The sequence below is a fragment of the Astatotilapia calliptera genome, chromosome 3 (assembly GCF_964374335.1).
Source record: "Astatotilapia calliptera chromosome 3, fAstCal68.1, whole genome shotgun sequence".
Lineage (NCBI taxonomy): Eukaryota > Metazoa > Chordata > Actinopteri > Cichliformes > Cichlidae > Astatotilapia > Astatotilapia calliptera.
Window position 1 is genome coordinate 68188244 of NC_137424.1, and position 20604 is coordinate 68208847.

At 41.4% G+C, this 20604-nt stretch overlaps 2 long non-coding RNA genes across 2 annotated transcripts in view; both read left to right on the forward strand.

Moving 5' to 3' along the window:
• Positions 1-5538: 5538 nt before the first annotated feature.
• On the forward strand, positions 5539-8175 carry LOC145426107 (uncharacterized). The gene is made up of 3 exons (XR_013906867.1): positions 5539-5643; positions 6243-6560; positions 6696-8175. It is a non-coding gene; the product is annotated as an uncharacterized LOC145426107 (long non-coding RNA).
• An 8432-nt stretch (positions 8176-16607) lies between these two features.
• The window catches only part of LOC145425702 (uncharacterized), a 260683-nt gene continuing 256686 nt past the window's right edge, over positions 16608-20604 (forward strand). The window contains exon 1 of the long non-coding RNA XR_013906434.1: positions 16608-18432. This is a non-coding gene — a long non-coding RNA (uncharacterized LOC145425702). The remainder of the gene's footprint in view (positions 18433-20604) is intronic.

The following is a 20604-nucleotide window of genomic DNA, read 5'->3' on the forward strand; positions in this document are numbered from 1 at the left end:
AGCAGCTGCTGGTTAACCAACCAGAGAAAGTGGAGTTAGATCCAGTTTACACATCTGCTCAGTGAGGTTTGTTTGAGTCCAGCTCAAATTATTCAGCTTCAGTTCAAGATTATTCATGAAGCACCAGAAAACAACAACAACCATCTGAAGGCTCGTTTATAATAAAAACAAACAAACTTATAAACAGAAAATCCCTGAAAACTGCATGAAATGAGTCAACAGGTCAGAAAGTTTCTGATAAAAACAGATTTATTGTTACAGAAAGAAAACTAAACAAGATTCCTGCTGTGGAGCAGGGAAATTATTTTACTGCTATTGTTAAATAATTGTCATTATTACCATTGCATTAATAATATAATCTGGAGTTTATATTGTATTCAGGGGTTGAACAGTGTGTGTCTTTCAGAAAGGCTAAAAGTCACAGGCTGACAGGAAACAGGCTTGGAGAGTTTTGCAGAAGTGAAAGTTATTTTGAGCAGCAGGCTAAGACGAGGCTTTAACAATGTAACAGATAGCTTTAAGAAGGCCTTAAGCAGTTATGACTATTTTATACACAATGCATATCTGTGCTTATTAAAGAGTTGGAGCTCGGTCAATTAATTGGGGGTCGGAAGCTTTGTTCGGCGCGATGTCCAGACAATCTATTGTGCAAGTGACTTGGAGCCATAGAAGGAATTGCAATACATGCTTACAAAACACTTATATATCAGATCATTTTATATTAAGGTTTTAGTAGAGGTTCTTGGTTAAAACATTTATTTGGTAGAAGACATACATATAGTCTCAGTGAGCTTCTGGTCTAGTGAAAGGTCAGAAGTGCAACAGGTGAATTGAGAAAGAGCATGTGAGGTCGTGACACACACACATGAGTTAAATTTATTTAGAGGAGAGATTAGTCATGTCTGGTTGTAACTGCAAAAGTGTCTCGGCAAGAAAGAGGAACAATTTACTTTAAGACAAGAACGGAAAGTACCAGCCATGAAAATAGAAGATGATCTTCTGGGTTAAAAGCCATTGTGGTGTTGATCTGATCTATGTATAAAATGTATCTGTGACGCATGAAGGGGCGTCAGTAAATCAAACCCTGATGCTATAAAATATCTGTTCATGCTTTGATTAAGTTGGAGATCACTTGCTGTCGGCGTACAGAGTGTTCTTCCCACACGTGTGTAGTCATTAAAATCATTGTTTGACCAAGACCTTCTGGACCATGGGTGGTTTGTACTCTCCTTCCTCAATTTTGAACCTTAACATTTGGGGGCTTCGTCCGGTGGTTGAGGAGGGAGGATTGGAGGTGTAGACGGTGATGTATGGTCCGTTGTGGTCAGACAGGCAGGCGTGACCCGGCAACCAAACTGAGGGGACAGGCGCCTTTAAAAAGAGGTAGGCACAGGCCTGTTGATTTTATCCGAAGTGTGCTGAATTGGATGATAAAATTAAATGTCTATTCAGTAAAAGTTGCCGGTAAATGTCTGCTTTGATTTTGATGAGAATCTCATGACAGTACTGAGGATTTAAAAGCAGTTGGACTGCTGGTAATGATTGAATGCGGTTGGACCGCTAAAAGGATTTAATACGGTTGGACCGTGGTAAGCAGTTGGACTGCTCAATGATTTTAGTATGTTAGGGAATTTGGTTATTTTTTGGTTATAAGGTTGGACCTGTTTCAGTCTTACACTTTGTTGGGTGTTTTACTGTTGTTCCAAAGTATTATAAATTATCTTAGAACGGAACCGTGGGGGTTCTAGGAAGCGCAGAGCCCGGAGGTTACGCTCCCTCCTTGTCGTGGACGCGCGACATTGACCTCTCGGCGAAGAGGGTTAGTTCAGTCTGGCTTAACTGTGGGGTACAGGGCATCCTGGAATAAGCTAGTGGTTGGACCACTTTACCGTTTGGAACGGTACCTGCGCTTTTTTGGTCAGCAGAAGTTGGACTTTGGGCGTGTAACTTTAACTTAAAACTTCAGGGTAAGCCTTGGCTGGGAAACGCCAAAAAATAGAGCTTCAGGCAAAGTTTGGGTTGGTTGACGCTTTTAAATTGTGTTAGGGACTTTAGAGATGAGGCCAGAAACTGTTGGACAGATACTGGTTAATTGGTCGCAAAAAACTCAGGGAGTTCATCCGCTGGGCGGTTATGTTAAATTTGTCGAAATTCGGTAGGTGTTAAAAGGCCTAAAATCTGTGCAGTTGTAAATATAAGACGTCTTTGTAAATATAAAATAATAGATCTCTGTGTGAGAGGACTCTGAGGCAATGCTGGAGCTATTTTTAGACGGAGTGTGTGTGAGTGTGAAAATGCAAATGAGTAAGCAGTGAACTGTTTAAACCACAGTTGGTTTTACAAATACTGCTGCAAACATTGTTGAGTGTGTGTTTAAAATGCCATTTATGTTTATTAGAGGACTATAAATAAAGTTTTGAGTTGCCGTAGGGGATGTATAGTAATTGACTGAAGTTGGATGTAGATATATAAATATATTGAGTGCACTGTGTATACTTAAGATTAACATATTACTTTCAGTAGTAACTTCTCTCCAGCAATAGTTGCTGGTGTGTTTTATTTTTAATTTCTTGTGTGTGCGGTGAGAATTAATGGAGGTTTCAATTTTTTGTTTGTTTGTTTTTTACTTGCTCTTTTTGATTATGACAAGCATGTCTAAAATACTCTTAGGAAAGTGTGTTTTGAGTTATATTCCTCAACTCTGGTCACACTTTAAGTGTGTGAATGCGGTGACTAGAAGGTTTTGAATGATGAATAAAGGTGTGAGAGGTATTTCTTTGGTGATGTAAAGCAGGATGTTTTAAAGTTTGAAAGTGTTTTTAATTTAAGAGATGCATGAGTGATGTTATAAGAGTTTAGTTTATTTAAAAGGTGTGTGTGTGAGAGGATTATGAAATCATTGTGTGAATGATGCTACATTTTAGATCAAAAGTTAGTAGAATTACAGAGGGTTTGTAGATTGTAAATACAAAATAAGTTTGATTAGCCTGAAGAAACAGAAAAGCAGCTTGAGCTGCTCTGAGAAGCTGTGTGTGTGTGACAGGAAGTTACATGCGCATAAAAGGAAGTGACTGTGACGAGTGAGCACCCAGAGAGAGAAACAGATGAGTTAAACTTCAGGCAGATAAAGCGAATGGAGGTTTTGAGAAAAGAAATGAAGAGGATATTAATTGTATGTTTTAGTGTGTTAACACAGATTCTAGATAAATGAAGGTGGACTTCTCTCAACCTGGAATTTTGAGTACGGCGTCAAAACCAGTAGAGTAGCATAATTGGGAGAAAACAGGCCAGATTTTGGCTTAAAATCTTACAGCTTGACCTTGTTATTGAAAACACTGAAAATGTTTCTCTGTTAATTTTCTTGTTAAATCAAAGTTGAAGTGAATGACCAAATAACAGATTTTAGTTTTTATTACAGTTTTAGAAAGTTTGCCAATGTTTTTGAAGATGCGATTTGTAAAATATAGATTATTAATATCTACATATATTTCGATCTATTTGTGTTATACAAAAATGACTTGCATAGAAAAACATACAAAAAATGTTTTTGTGAATTTGTGTGAATGAGGTAAGTTGAATAGTGTATGAAAGCAACATATAGAACCAGTTCATTTACAGAGTTCGTATCAACTAGATCAAGTAGACGTCAAAGGCAGGACGTATCTTGGTTTAGTGACTTTGTCCCTGAGAGTTCATGAAACTTGACAGCTGTACAGAAATTTGGCACTTTTCTAAGCACGACACAAAGTAAAGTGCACACAATCAGAGCGAATAATGCTGCTGCTGTCAGGCCAATTACAATAATCTTCCAGTCCTTTCTCTCTTCTTGTGGTGGTGAAGTTGGTCTCTGGGATGTGAGTTGATCAGCAGCTGCTGTAAAAGACATTAACATATTTACTTGTGCAGAAATAAAATAAGAACCATCAGGATGTTTGACATGAACAACTGTTGAAATCTCCCAATTCTTTGAATCTTTGGGCTGAAGGAAGGACAATACTCGGTGTATTTATGCTCAATCAACAATCATTTATTTCCATACAATTCAACACTTAAGAGCATAAGGACCATCATGATGGGGAGACATGCCTGAAGAGGGTCACAGCAAGTCTCAAAATGGTGACGGGTTGCTCAGCTTTTTATAGCCTCTAGTGGCCCCCACCTAGTCGTAAAAGACCAAACATTAACATTCTTTCTCTCTTACGGCGCCTCACAGTAGATGTTTAGATATCTGCCTGTTTCTACTGTGAACGTCCACTCCAGTGTGATGTTGTAGTTCTCCTCGGCCTGGTAGGAGGTCTGAGTCACATTCACTACAACTGATCCTGTTGAGGAGACAAAGACAGAGAGAGAGGAGCAGACACTCTGAGAACTTTAGTTTAGAGCATAGGTGTCAAACTCTGGCCCGTGGGCCACATTTGGCCCGCAGTGTAATTACATTTGGCCCGCGAAGCCATACCAAATTACTACTAGAGCTGGCCTACTGGTATTATACAGCTAATATCTATATATATATCGTTTAGTATTAAGCCTTGCTTGTTCCATATTCAGTTTTTCAGCAGGAACATCAAAGTCAAATTTAGATTTTCCTTAATCTTAATTATGCAAATTCTCATGACCATTGATCAACAACCACTGACCAAAACCCACTGATCAATGGCCATGAGTACAGTAAGATTAAGGAACTGACCTCCCAGCCCATTGTTCCTTCACTGAGCTGGTTACAGTCATTATGCAAATGTCCTGTTTATAAGATCGGGGAAACCTGCCGTCAGCTGAGACTGAAGAAGTCACTTGGATGAGTGACGAAACGTTTCTCCCACAAAACGCTACGTCCAGATGAACAGAATCAACTTTTGGAGATTTACTTACCTGGATGACTGAAAATGCATCAAAACAATATTTAAATATAGAAACGGAAATAAAAGCACTTTTAATGTTTCCCGAAGCTCAGTATTTGAAACAGAGTTAAATTTCACTGCTGTAAAATTTTAATTACATACGTTTGAAACAACACTTTACAAATTGATCTTTAGGTTTAATGGCAAGAAACCCTCAATCTCACTGTAATAGCCGAGAGAGAGAAAAACAGCGGTGCAATTTAAAATCTTACAACACAACCATAAACGTTTACAACCTAAAATAACTTCACAAACTTAACAAATGCAAACAAAGATCTTTCACCCAAAATATTTAAACATATACTTATTTACATCATAACTATACCTTGTGGTATAGGGGGGTGCTTCTTCTTCTTTGTGTTTAACGGCGGTTGGCAACCAACGTAAAGGAGCAGAAGGGGGGCTGCTAATAACAAAATAAACTTTTATAAACTCCGTTACCTGCGTACCGCCAAAACAGTCAAAATCAAAATTAAACCCGGAAGTGTTAGTTACCACACTTCCGGGGGATGGTCTCCTCAAGTGTCAGCCAGTGTCAGCGAGCTAGTGAGTGATTGACAGCAGCCTTATCAAATCTAAGGCAAGATAACAGGCGTGTCAACATGTTGCCTCCAGTCTTCCAACATAAACCCGTTCATGCAGTCTGAGTGTGCTTCATTAGCGTCATGAAACATGTTTGCTGTAACATCTCCGTGGCTCTGCTGGACTTTACTGTCTGTCTCCCTCGTGGGCTTTACCTGTGCGGGTGAGTTTTATTTTAAAATCATATCGATCTATTTCTTACCCGCTGTTAGATGTTCGAGCTGCTTTAGTTTCAGCTGCTCACAGAGAGGACGCAGGTCTCCTGTCAACAAACCTCTTCTGTCGTGTGAGAAAGTGGATGTTAGTTTTTAGATGTACTCACACACGTTTACATAACAGTTTGTATAATGAAGCTGTGAAGAGAAGAGTCTGCTGTAAAAGAAACAGTTTATAACTGCATTACTCATCCTCCCTTACAACCTCATTTAAGTTTGCGGTTGTAAGGCAACAAAATGTGGAAGGGTTATAGGGGTATGAAAACTTTTTCAAGACATTGTATATGCAGGTATGTGTGTGTATGTTGGTGTGTTTGTTTCATATCAGAATCAGAAAGACTTTATTTATCTCCAAGGGGAAATTAACATACAACAGAGCAGCATGAAAGACAATAAGAACAGGCAATGTGTGTGTGTGTGTGTTTAAGCTGTCTGGTGGGCCATGTAGCCTGATGTGCTGCACCCAGTGTGTACACTTCTCTCTTGTCTAGTTCATAAGCTCTGCCTCACTCTGATTGGCTGCTGCTCTGTGTTGTTTTTCTTTCAGGCCACAAAAAACATCACAGCTGCATCTGGACAGAACGTCAATCTGACAAGTCGAGCTCCAAATAACAACATAGTAGTAGAGTGGCGCAGAGCTGACCTGCAGCCAGAATATGTTCTTTTGTACCGAGACAAGCAGTTTATTCCAGATCACCAGCATCCATCTTTTAAGAACCGGGTGGATCTGCAGGACAGACAGATGAAGGATGGAGACATGTCTCTGATTCTGAAGGATGTGACGATTAGTGTCGTGTCTTCATGAGAGAAACACGCTCGTGGAAACCCATCAGCATCATCAGCCTGAGTGTTGTTGATCCTCCAGGTGAGTGAGTAGAGTTGAGTGTGTGTGTGATCAGAAGGGAAGCTGCTTCCTGGTTGTTGATGTTTGTTTCTAAAGATGTTGTTGATGATGTGTGACATGATCAGCTGACACCTCACACCTGTTTCTCACCTGCAGGTCAGCCAGGAGGACACACAGAGGATGGAGAGGAGGAAGATGGAGTTGGTAGAAGTCATCATGGTCGACTGATGGCTTCTGTTTTATTACTTGCTGTGATCATTCTTGTTTTTGCAGTTGTGATCTCTAAAAAACACAAGAAAGATCCTCCTCTTCATCCTCCTGATGAAGAAGCAAAGAAGGAAATGGTCTGAAGCAAAGCACCATGGAACAAGAGAGAGAGAGAGAGAATACATTAAACTAGTTAAAAACGTTTAACTATAAAAATGACATATTTAAACGCATAGATAGATAGTTGTATGAGGGTAACATCACGAGGAGAACAAACAGAATATAAACCAGTGTGTTTCACACTGAATGTGTTCAGGTCTGAGCTGCTGTGTGGACCATTATAGTTTAATATCAGAAGCTGTTTGAGTTACATTTCATTACCCAGATGGTAACAGCTCCACACCATCTGATAAGTTTTGGTTATTTGCTTGCGGTTAAATATTTATGTAAAGCAAACTGTCAGAGAAACTCTTTGATCTGTGTTGGTTCCTCTTGATGTCAGTGCTTTGATCCTGTGGATCACTGCAGACGTTTAGAGACAGTGATTGATACTCTCGGAGTTTCTAACTGGATTAAATTGCACAGATGGAGGATTCTTTGTACGTGTTGATGAATCTTCATCCAGGAGCTACAAACTGAGCTATGGCGTTCCACAGGGTCAGATCTGGGACCAGTGATTTTAACATTTACAGGCTGTGATGTCATCAGGAGACAGAATGAGTACACACGATTACACTGATGATGTTGCTGTGTCTCCTGATGACACAGAGCCAGTCAGATCTATCTGCATCTTACATATTAAATCCTGGATGGCAGCAAACTTCCGCCAACTCACTCAGGATGTGGAGACACTGACTCCTCCTTTCATCTCCTGCAGGGTTGCTTACTGCAGTGCTCATGTTTTTAGTTTTTCAAAGAAACACTTGTCACTGCAGCTGCTTTAAAAATCAAGTCCACAGCCTTAATTACACCAATGTTATCGTCTCTGCAGTCAGAGTCGTCTTTAAGATCCTTTTACTTGTTTTTAACACTCAGTGTTTCAGGACCTTCTCATCTTTCAGATTTACTTTTATGCTACGAGCACTTCAGAGCCCTCAGGACAGGAGACTGTTGACCATCTTTTATTTATCATGCTGCACTTTATTACTTTATTTCATTTTACTTTTGATGTATTTACTATTTTCTTTGTTTATTCACTTTTCATGTAGTAGCCTTGTTCTGTTATTTATCATTTCTTTTTAATCTCCAGTGTTTCTGTATGATGAGTGTCTGATGTCCAGGTATGTGAGTGGGGATGGAGGGGTGATGAGAGGGTGTAGTGAACTTGATGTATGTGTATTTTTTCTGCTTTTAATGTGTACATCATTTTGAGTGGCTTCCTTACTGTGTGAGAAGTGCTATGCAAATAAAGTTTTGAGTGATATAATAAGATTAGGACTTGAGGCATTTATACACCAAGCACATTGCAAAAAAAAATCACAAAATGCAATTTTAAAACTTGCCCTGTGAACGAATATACATGACAAACATGTTGTGTTTTGGGTAAAATTCGTGCTGGATTCAAACCCAGGACCTTGTTGCTGTGAGGCACCCGGTGGTGATAACAAAGACCTCAGTCCTGCAGAGCAAATGTTTTACATTCTGCCTGATTTGTTTTTCTTCTCCATCATCAGTGATCAGAGGTCTGCACTGTGAACCAGGATTTAGTCTCATCCAGGTAACTTCAGGGTTAACCCTGGTTTTACTGCAATATTAAGATGGTTCACTTCTCATTCCCAGTTTAAGCTTCAGTGGGAAATCTATGCTGTGACCTTACATGTAACCTGATGTTTCTACACATTGAGTTGACAGCAGGTGTGGCCAAGATGGCGCCGAGTATGGCAGCCTCGTCGCGAGCTCCCCCAAGCAACGGCTTTCTTCTGTGTTTAATTTTACTTTTCCTTTATTTTTTCACGAGCAGCACTTGTCTCCTTGTGTATGACCGACAAACCTTACTGGACATAAAAGACGGTCTTTCTTATAACTTTCCGGAGTTCAAGTTTTGCAACACGGACGCTCCATTTGCAGACCCCCCATTCATCTCACCTGAGACGCCTTTGTTCTCTGTCCCTGGAGGCCGCAAACGCCGACGCAGAGGGAGAAGATCTGGCGTTCTGGTTCGACTGAGACGGCGCACTTACAGACCACCATTACCCAGTTTATTACTGGCTAATGTGCAGTCTCTGGAGAACAAGCTGTGCGAGCTTCGGGCACGGATCTCATTCCAGCGAGAGATGCGGGACTGCTGCGTGATCTGCCTCACAGAAACCTGGCTATCGGACAAGGTACCGGACTCCGCAATACAACTGCCGGGGTTCTCTGTGCACCGTGCGGACAGGTCACAGGATCTTACTGGGCAAAGCAGTTTCATGATCAACAACAGCTGGTGTGATTATGCGAACGTGCACCCGGTCAAATCCTTCTGCTCACCGGACCTGGAGTACCTGATGATTAAGTGCCGGCCATTCTGGCTACCGAGGGAATTTACAGCAGTGATTATTACGGCTGTTTACATTCCCCCACAAGCCGATACTGACCGAGCACTCAGGGAACTGTACAGCGCGATCAGCAGTGAGGAAACCGCACACCCAGAGGCGGCGTTTATCACAGCCGGAGACTTTAATAAGGGAAACCTGAAGAAAGTCTCACCAAAACTCCATCAACACATTCCTTTTAACACACGTGGAGACCGGCTTCTCGACCACTGTTACACCTCTTTCCGGGATGCGTACAAAGCCCTCCCCCGCGCCCCATTCGGCCAATCAGATCACTGCTCCATCCTGCTCCTGCCCGCCTACAGGCAGAAGCTGAAACAGGAAGCTCCAACCCGGAGGGCGGTGCACTGTTGGACGGACCAATCGGAGTCTGCGCTGCGGGACTGTTTTGATCACGTGGACTGGGAAATGTTTCACGTAGCCGCAAAAGACATTGATGAATACACAGACTCAGTCTGTGGATTTATCAGGAAATGCGTGGAAGATGTCGTCCCATCCAGAACAGTTAAATCCTTCCCAAATCAAAAACCCTGGATTAACGGAGATGTTCGCGCGGCACGGAACACCGCCTTTGCCTCCGCGAACACATCGGACTACAAACACGCACATTACCAACTCCGGAAGACGATCAAAGCAGCCAAACGTGAGTACAGGGACAGGGTGGAACAACAGTTTGACAACCCTCGGAGTATGTGGCAGGGACTAAACACGATCACAGACTTTAGAGGGAAAACCAGCACACCGCAGACCACGGCCTCTCTGTGTGAGGATCTAAACGTATTCTACGCTAGATTCGACACAGCGAACACCATGAGACCGGACAGTGTGCGCACCGCGGATGACGTCAGTGCGCACACTGTGTCTGAGGAGGATGTGCGGAAGTGCTTCAGGAAGGTGAACGCACGCAAAGCTACTGGTCCGGACGGGATTCCCGGCCGCGTCCTCAAGTCATGCGCGGCTCAGCTGGCTGGAGTGTTCACACACATCTTCAACCTTTCCCTCTCTCTGTCTGTAGTCCCAGCCTGCTTCAAAATGGCCACCATCGTCCCTGTACCCAAATCCTCCACCATCTCCTCATTGAACGACTGGCGACCTGTAGCCCTGACCCCCATCGTGAGCAAATGCTTCGAGAAGCTGGTCAGGGACTTCATCTGCTCTGCACTACCTGACTCACTAGACCCTCTACAGTTCGCATACCGCCACAACAGGTCCACTGATGATGCCATAGCCCTGACACTACATACTGCCCTGTCACACCTGGAGAAGAGAGACACGTATGTGAGGATGCTGTTTGTAGATTACAGCTCAGCATTTAATACCATGGTTCCTTCGAAGCTGGACAGGAAACTGCAGGATCTAGGACTGAGCAGCTCCCTCTGCAGCTGGATCCTTAGCTTCCTGTCTGACAGACGCCAAGTGGTCAGACTGGGCAGCATCACCTTATCCCCCATCACACTGAACACTGGTGATCCACAGGGGTGTGTACTGAGCCCTCTCCTGTACTCACTCTACACCTACGACTGCACAGCCACTAACAACTCCAACATCATTGTGAAGTTTGCGGACGACACTACAGTGGTGGGTCTTATCACCAACGGTGATGAGACGGCTTACAGGGAGGAGGTCAGCGCCCTGACCCACTGGTGTCAAGACAACCATCTCACCCTCAACGTCGCAAAGACAAAGGAGTTGATAGTGGACTTCCGGAGGTGCAGAGAAGTACACACCCCCATCACCATCAACGGCGCTGCTGTGGAGAGAGTGAGCAGCTTCCGTTTCCTTGGAGTACATCTGGCTGAGGATCTTACGTGGTCAGTACACACAAACAAAACAGTGAAGAAGGCGCAGCAGCGCCTCTTCTTTCTCAGGAGACTGAAAAGATTCGGCATGAGCCCCCGCATCCTCAGGACCTTCTATCACTGTGCCATTGAGAGCATCCTCACTGGATGCATCACCACCTGGTATGGCAACAGCACCGCCTACAACTGCAAAGCTCTCCAGCGAGTAGTGCGGTGCTCTGAACGGATAATTGGAGGTGAGCTTCCCTCCCTCCAAGACATCTACAGGAAGCGCTGCCTGAGGAAAGCGGGGAGGATCATCAAGGACTCCAGTCACCCCAGCCATAAACTGTTCAGACTGCTTCCATCAGGAAGGAGGTTCTGCAGCATCCGGTCCCGTACCAGCAGACTGAGAGACAGCTTTTTCCATCAGGCCATCAGACTGCTGAACACGTCATAGACACCTCAGCTTCACTACGGGAACTGCAACACTATGCACTCCACACTGTATATAAATGCCACTTGTTTTGCACATATTCAACTCTGTATATTTTATATATTTTATTTATTATTATTTATTTATTTATTTATTTATTTATTTATTTATTTTTTTACTATTTAAATTGTAAAAATGTGTATACACACACACACACACACACACACACACACACACGTAGGATAATATTTAGTATACACATCCAGAAATGCATACACTATTATATATTGTACATATATTTATTAGTTTCAGGTTGGCCATTCTTGTATTTTGCTCGTTTGTGTTGTTGTGTTTGCACATCTCTGTTGCTTGTGGGGCTCGCACACAAGAATTTCACTCGCATGTGCTGTGCCAGTGTGCCTGCACATGTGATGTGACAATAAAAGTGATTTGATTTGATTTGATTTGAGATTGACAGATTGGTCTGATCAGCACTGTTGACTCCTGCGCTTTTCTTGCTGCTTTTTCGCCAGTTTTTGAATTTATCAGTGAGAGAATAACGATCATCTCCTCAGTGTAAAGAAGATATATTATTAATGATTATAATACTAATCATAACCATTGCGGGGAAGTGTTCTGATAGCACAGAGTCACTGCTGTGAGGTAAAATGTGTTGGTTATGTACAGCCGGTAAAATAAGCATTGAACGTGTTACAAATTTTCTAAGTAAATATATTTATAAAAGTTCTTCTGACTTTTCACCAGATGTCAGTAACAACCCATCCAGTCCATACGTACATTTTTCTTGGCCCACATTTGGCTGTGATATTGTCATGGTCCTGCGGCCATGACTCAGTGACTTTGTGTTTGTGTTCCTTATTGTTATTATTCTCTTTATTATTCTTGGGCTGTTTTGGGATGGTTTGTGTTTTGGGATTTTAGATACTGGGTTCTGGGTTTGTGCTCCCTCTATTGGTCCCTGGTGTTAGTGTTCCCCTGTCTCGTCAGGTTAATCAGGTCCAGCTGTGTCTCCCACCTGTGTGTGATTTCCCAGTGTCTCTCTATGTACTAATAGTGTGTGTTTGCCTCTGTTCCTCGTCGCGTCGTCTGTGTTCATACCTGGTGTAATCCCCTGCGTGCTCTCCCTGCTGTTCTCCCTTCATGCTCAGGTTTGCTATTTCTTTGTGTAGTTTCTCCCAGTTAGTTCATCCTTAGTTCTGTTTTACCATCCCCACTTTATATTTGATATTATCAATAAATCACCCTCACATCTGAATAAGTGCTGCGTTTTGAGTCCTCCTTCCACTCTCCACACGGCTGCTGCCCCGAACCGTGACAGATATAGACACCAGTGTGGATTGTTCAATGATTTTATGATGTAATTAATTACTCTTGAAAATCAGTAATCAATAAAGTAACTGGATTATTTTTTGGGGGAAGTAATCAGTAATTAGTCACTGATTACTTCTGTAGTGCTCACACCTGAACATAGTCCTTGAAGGAAGAAGGAGCCTGGTGTTGTTAGACTAAAAAAGTTTTTACACCCCTCCAATAGCCAAACCCATCTGTTCTCTGATTGTTAAATTTGTGATTTACATGACATTGACCAATCAGATGAAAGGAAGAAAAATAGGGTCAAAATTGGTACTTGTACGCTACCTGAAACCTGAGTGCAGAGTTTCACACAAATTCTTTTTACACATACAAAACTGATTTACAAGTACAAATTATTTATGACCACAATTTGAGCCCATAATTACTGTCAGATTTTGATGTTTTCATAGATTTTTAGTCACTGTCTGATTACATCTCTGAGGTTGGTGGCACTCATAGCGTTCATGTTCTGTGGGAGAAGAGTCACATGACCCATGAACTTCATACAAACTAACCTGTGTAGTGTCTTCAGATGTCCACTAGATGGAATCAGTCCTCAGAATACAGAAACAAAACCACTGCACTGCAGCCGCACAAAGACAATAAAAACTGATCCTGAGATCCAGGATGGAAAACAGAAGCTGCTCTCTCACGCCACCGTTCCTCCACTCACCCCAGCCGGTCTAGACACTAAACCTCTTTATCTTGGACAACATCCTCCTCTCTGACACCACCTTAAGAGAGTCCATCTCCATCCCCACAACATTACTGTCCTTGCGGATCAGTTTATTGAGTCTTTTGGCATCAGCAACCCTCAATCTCCTCCCAACAGGATACAACAGCGTAGAGCATCGCACTGGCCACAACAGACTTGTAGAAAATCCTGAGCATTGTCCGGCAGATGTTTAAGGACCTCAGTCGCCTCAAAAGATAGAGGCGACTCTGGCCCTTCCTGTAAAGTGCTGTGGTTTTTTTTAGCCCAGTCCAGTTTATTGTCAATGTGTACTCCAAGGTATTTATAGTCCTCCACAATGTCAACATTGAGCGCCTGCATTGAAACAGGGGTCAAGTGTTTCTGAATTATATTCAAAGATCAGTAAATCTGCTGTAGACATAAAACCAGTTAAACTGTTATTTTAGTTTAACTGGTCCTGACAGGGACTAGAAAGAGAGAGCATATTTCTCCTGTTTTGGCTTCCCTCCATTGGCTTCCTGTTAAATCCAGAATTGAATTCAAAATCCTGCTCCTCACATACAAGGTCTTAAATAATCAGGCCCCATCTTATCTTAATGACCTTGTAGTACCATATCACCCTATTAGAGCGCTCCGCTCTCGCTCTGCAGGCCTACTTGTTGTTCCTAGAGTATTTAAAAGTAGAATGGGAGGGAGAGCCTTCAGTTTTCAGGCCCCTCTTCTGTGGAACCAGCTTCCAGTTTGGATTCGGGAGACAGACACTATCTCTACTTTTAAGATTAGGCTTAAAACTTTCCTTTTTGCTAAAGCATATAGTTAGGGCTGGACCAGGTGACCCTGAATTCTCCCTTAGTTATGCTGCAATAGACGTAGGCTGCCGGGGGATTCCCATGATGCATTGAGTTTTTCCTTTCCAGTCACCTTTCTCACTCACTATGTATTTTTTTTTTTTTTTTTTGGATCTATAGCCATCAGAATTGTTGTCTTGAGGCCAAGAAAGATGCCAAGCGGATTTATTTTACCAAGTGGATCATCATGGCCTTGCCATATTGGTCCATTTGGTTGACCTTTATTATAATTATGAATTTATTTTATTTTCAGTTGCAAACGGGACAGACATAACTGTGGGATAGGACAGGGGGAAAGAATGAAAGAAAACCAAAGGGGGGAAGAGACGGTGAGAAAGGGGGGAAGAGAGAAAAAAAACAAACAACAAAAAAAACTCCTGGGTCACCTGTATGGAGAAAAAAAAAACAGAGGAGACAGCAAACAACAAAGAGCAACATAATAATAGAAAAAAAAGCACCATCACAATAAACTAGCTAGTCATAGATATCAATAGTTACTAAATAATAAACGATATTGTGCAGCACGCAGGATAGACAACGCACAGTGTGCTTTGAGGCAGCAGCCAAGAAAGCTGTAGTCCGCGTCTGTGAATACCCATGTGTACACCTGTGTGCATACCTGTGTGGATCAGCATGCTTGCATTCCAAAGGTTTCTCCATGTAGCAGATCATTACACACCATGTAATGATCTGCTAGGGAGTGTGGGGAGCCACAGCCCTGTCCTCTATGGTATCAAGCAGTTATGGAGGAGATCAAAACTCCAGACATCCAGAGGCCCCCAGAACACAAGAGACCAAGGAAGACCCACAGAGGGGCAGCCGCGCCACTGTCCCAGTAAGAGCTAAGGAGAGTCCCAGATGAGGGCTCATTAAGCAGCCGCGGAGCAGAAGCCAGGGGGAGTTGCAGTGACGCGCCCGTGAGCTCCGCCGGCAGCCAGCTGTGCCTGAGTGACCGAGCCCCAGGCCGAGAGGCCCGGGGCACCCCACCTCCGAAATGGCCCGAGCGAGCCCCAATAAGCGGCCGCCAAGGAGTGAGCCGGTGTGACCTGCGACTGCAGGTTATCCACTAGGTTTTGCAGTTTGTACCAATATACAGTGGGGCAAAAAAGTATTTCGTCAGCGACCGATTGTGCAAGTTCCCCCACTTAAAATGATGACAGAGGTCAGTAATTTGCACCAGAGGTACACTTCAACTGTGAGAGACAGAATGTGAAAAAAAAATCCATGAATTCACATGGTAGGATTTGTAAAGAATTTATTCGTAAATTTACTGGGCAAACAGTTTAGAATTATTTGTAAGTGTATTTCCCACAGTATTTTAAAAATATTGAAGATTTTAAGTGTTATTTCCCATATTATAAGTTAGAAAATATGAAAAAGTTTGAGTTTATTTCCCACATCGTATGAGTTGCAATATGTAAAATATTCACACCATATTTTTTGCTAATAGTGGAGCCTGCCACGCAAGTGATCAGATTCTCCACCCTCAGCAAAATGAGCCCATTCATTTGTTTTATTTTGTCACAGTAAAATAGTTCTGGACTGGATTGACTCGCTAGAATCCTTTTAGACAGGGACTTACGACCTGATCAGGTCCCCACAGGTAGCCTTCTCCTCAGCCAGTTGAAATCTGGAAAGCCCACCTTATTTTTGTTCTTCCTGAGAATTTTCAGCGCTGTTATTCACTGTTGCAGGCCTACTTAGAACAAAAATGAGTAAAAAGAGAGCTGATTATTAGCTCATCAAAGCACAAAACAAAATCACCTGACAGGTTTTCTCTAAGTGCACTGTTACAAAAATAATGGGCCCCTGTCAGACAGCTCAGCTCCATGCTTAATCAAACTCCCTCCATTAAAATAACAAGACCATCCAAAGCAAACTGACCGAATCAATCCATCACTACAACAACTTCAAAAATCTTAAACACAGAACATTTTGCCACAAGTTCTTCAGGGTCCTGTCACTCCGAAGTCAACTGACATAATTTCACCTGCTCAATACACAGAAAGTCTTGTTAAACGCCACACAGTCACAGTGTCTCCTCCAGTGCAAGCTTCACTCACACAGTTCCAAGTTCCTCTTTTTCTTTTCCTGTCCTGAGTCATTCAACTACTTTGCATACTGAGTCATCTCTCAAGAAGTTGCCGTGACAAGAGAAATACGTGTTCAAACATTACCACCTTATTAACCCTTTACAGCCGATCAGAGCGGGCACGCTCTGTTTTGCGTAACTATTTTTAAATCCCGGTAGCTCTGCAACCACGTAAGCTAGCGCAATAATTTTTTTGCATATGAAACTGGAGGAGTTGTACTTACATCTTATGCCATCAGCTTGTCCTAGGTCACAGTTTCCTTCCACATATAGCTTTGCAAAAACTGCATAAAAAGCGCTTGCAGCAACAAAAACATGATATTCCAGAAACACGCTTCGCCGATCCGATCAGCTGTTTGTAACACTTCCTACGTCCATCAGCGCGAACTATCACATGACCGCATGACCTGCCCGAAACCGGAAGTGACGTCATTTTGCGGAAATGTAGTTTTTTTTACCATCGTGGCCTCATGAGCTTATACTTGTGTTTTTAAAAGTTATGTTTGACTTCATGACTTTCTGTGTCGTTTCTGGGATGCTTAGGACTCATATTGCACTGCTGGAAATAGTTTATTTTGATGCATATGCTGTTATTTTGCAAATTTGCAGTATAATATTTATTTTCGTTTTTCCTGCAGTATATAAAAATTGGTGTATTTCAAAAATAAAACTGTGAAGACACTTAAAATAAATTTCCTGTGGTGGGAAACTAGTTTGTGCAACTTTTTTGTATTTACAGTTTTGAGGGATAAGCCTCTTAAATTTCTCTAACTAGAAATATATGTTAAAAAAACAAAAACGATTTTCAGTTTTTTTGTAGTTTATTGCACTTTTTTGCAATTTATGTAATTACTATGCACCTAATGCAGACATATTATTAAAGTTTGGGCTATAATGGTTGTATTGATGTATAGCAACTTGAAATGCTCCCAAAAATGGCTCCACAGCATGTAAAAATATAATATAAGCTCTGGCGGACTTGGTTCTATGGTAGGTCTTAAAGGGTTAAATTATTTTATTTCTTTCTACAGTGATCACTGGTTTTGATCACTCAGTACGAGAGCACTCCTAAGTCACTACTTTAATCGCTGTTTTCTTTTTTTTTCTTTTTCTCTCTCCCATAACTCACTCCCTTGTCATATAGCTTCTTTTTCAGTTATTCCTCAGCTTCAAACTCAAGTGTATTTTATTAAACTTTCACACCATTCTATCACTCATACAAATAGCAAGCTGATCTTCGTTGTGTATGTTTGTGTTCTAAGCCGGGTTTAATCAATGTCTATGCATTAATCTCCACGAGCTTGTCTTGTCTTTGTAAGGTTAAAGCATTTTCTGTTTGTGTGTGTGAGTTCATATATGTTTCTTTTTCTAGCGTTTCAGACTCCTTCACAATTTTCCCTTTAAACAGTCAGTTTTCTCTTTCCCAAATTTTGATTTCCCACCTTAAATAACACCATTCCTTGTCCTCAGCCAGAAGTTAGGGCCCACTTGTCAGGTTTATGGAGATATGGCACTGTGAATAATTCAACCAGAAAGAGAGGGAGTGTTTTCTCTCTTTAGCTCATCACTAGTCATTGTTAATGACAGTGTTGGAATGTGGTCTGCACTGGTGGAAAATTAAGAGAAACACAAACATTCAACCGGCCTGGGCACACACACACACAGCAAACATGCCCTTACATGATCTAAATGCATTTCAGCCAGTTGTGCATGAGAGCGCTTTGGCAGTCTTTGAGTGATTCACAGGTTGCTTCATTTATGGGAGGAGCTGAAAATGATGAAGTCCGAAGCCTCGCTGCCCGGCTGTACCACGTGACTGGTTCAGGAAGTGGTTCGAACTTTGCCGCGAGCTATGACAGATATAAACCCCTCAGACTGCATTCAAAATGTGGGTGTTTGATGGAGAGTTGCGGTTAGTGAGAGTTTGGAGGTTTATGAGAGTGAGGAGAGAATGGAGCCAGCTAAGAAGAGGAGGATGTCCTCCCCTGTGTGGGAACATTTTGATCTTATTCCTCCCAACAAGGTATGTAAATTTCTACAGAAGATGTATGTTATGTTACAAAGTATTGAGTTGTATTTTTGTTATTGACCAAATACTTATTTTCCACCCTAATTTACGAATAAATTCTTTACAAATCCTACCATGTGTATTCATGGATTTTTTTTTCACATTCTGTCTCTCACAGTTGAAGTGTACCTCTGGTGCAAATTACTGACCTCTGTCATCATTTTAGGTGGGGGAACTTGCACAATCGGTGGCTGACTAAATACTTTTTTGTCCCACTGCATGTAAAAATTGTGTATGTTTCTGTTCTGTGTCTTGTGTAATGTTTCTTTGTATATGTGTTTTTCTTGCTGTTATTACACCCAAATTTCTCCTTGTGGGACAATTAAAGGATTATTCTATTCTAAAATACAGGTGAGCCTATATGGATAAAATTATTTCATGATGAGAGCCAGGCGCATAAATAATTAATTAAATGTGTCAATAATTAATTAATTACATGTGTCATAACTATTTATTTAATCAATTAATTCCAATTTTAATTAATTATTACCACATTTAATTAATTATTTAATGGTGTATATAATTAATTCATTATGGCAGTCCTGGCACTCCATAAAGCCTAACGATAGTTTTGTCTGAACTGATAAAACATGACACATAAAATTAGTGAAGATAACCAGTTAAAACGGTGTGTTACTTAATTCAGCACCATGTTATAAAATAAAAATTAAAGTCCAAGCACAGGAATTTTTGTTTACAGTGTTTTATTTTAAAGCAGTGACATTTTTTTTCAGAGCGGCTTTTAATCTCATCAAACCTAGTTCCTAAACTAGGTGCCATTAGTTTAGGAAAAAAATGGATTGTAAAATTTAAAATACATCCACTTTTTCGGCAAAAAAAAAAAAAAGAAATAAGAAAATGTTTCAGTTTTCTACTTAAATTGTCCAGACCAGAACCGCCAAGATGGCCATTTTTGAGTCCTTGAACTCTGTTTAATAAAACAAACACTGGATTTTGGAGCATGTGGGATCAAAAGAAAGAAAGAAAGAAACAAACAAACTGGCCCAGAACCACTCAATTTGAGAAGTTAATATAAAAGTTAATGTAAAACCACTGCTGTTCAAGTTTGCCTAGCGTGGCTCAAGAGTTGGCAATTCGCCTTGTAATCAGAAGGTTGCCGGTTCGACCCCCGGCTCGGAAACTCTCGGTCTTTGGCCAGAGGGGAATTATAGAGTGGAATTGTAAAGTGCTTTGAGGGTCTCAAAAAGTTCTATATGAATGCAATCCATTATTATTTAAACCAACTGTTAACTGTATATTTCTGTACATTTAAGTATTATTATTCATATTGCCGTATTCATTGACTTTGTTTATAGGTAATTACATTGTTTAATCACATTAAAATGTTCCTAATTTAATGTTTAAAAGCACTTGAAAAAGGCAAAATCCCATGTAAAATTAGGGCAACAAACTGTATTGTCATTACTGAAAATAACCGTATTGTCATGAGAAAGTTATTTTCTGTTATTTTCTGGTATTATTTTGGCACCCCAGGTGCTGGAATATCACTGTAATTTTAGGATTTTTTTTTACGGTGCATTACAAACACCAATACAAAGTGGTGTACATGTGAGAAGTGGAACAAAAATCATACATGAATCCAAACATTTTTTACAAATAAATAACTGCAAAGTGGGTTGTGCGTAATTATTCAGCCCACTTTGGTCTGAGTGCAGTCAGTTGTCCATAGACATTGCTAATGACTAAATAGTGTGCACCCGAGTATGATCTAATGTCAGTACAAATACAGCTGCTCTGTGACGGCCTCAGAGGTTGTCTAAGAGAATATTGGGAGCAACAACACCATGAAGTCCAAAGAACACACCAGACAGGTCAGGGATAAAGTTATTGAGAAATTTAAAGCAGGCTTAGGCTACAAAAAGATTTCCCAAGCCTTGAACATCCCACGGAGCACTGTTCAAGCGATCATTCAGAAATGGAAGGAGTATGGCACAACTGTGAACCTACCAAGACAAGACCGTCCACCTAAACTCACAGGCCGAACAAGGAGAGCGCTGATCAGAACTGCAGCCA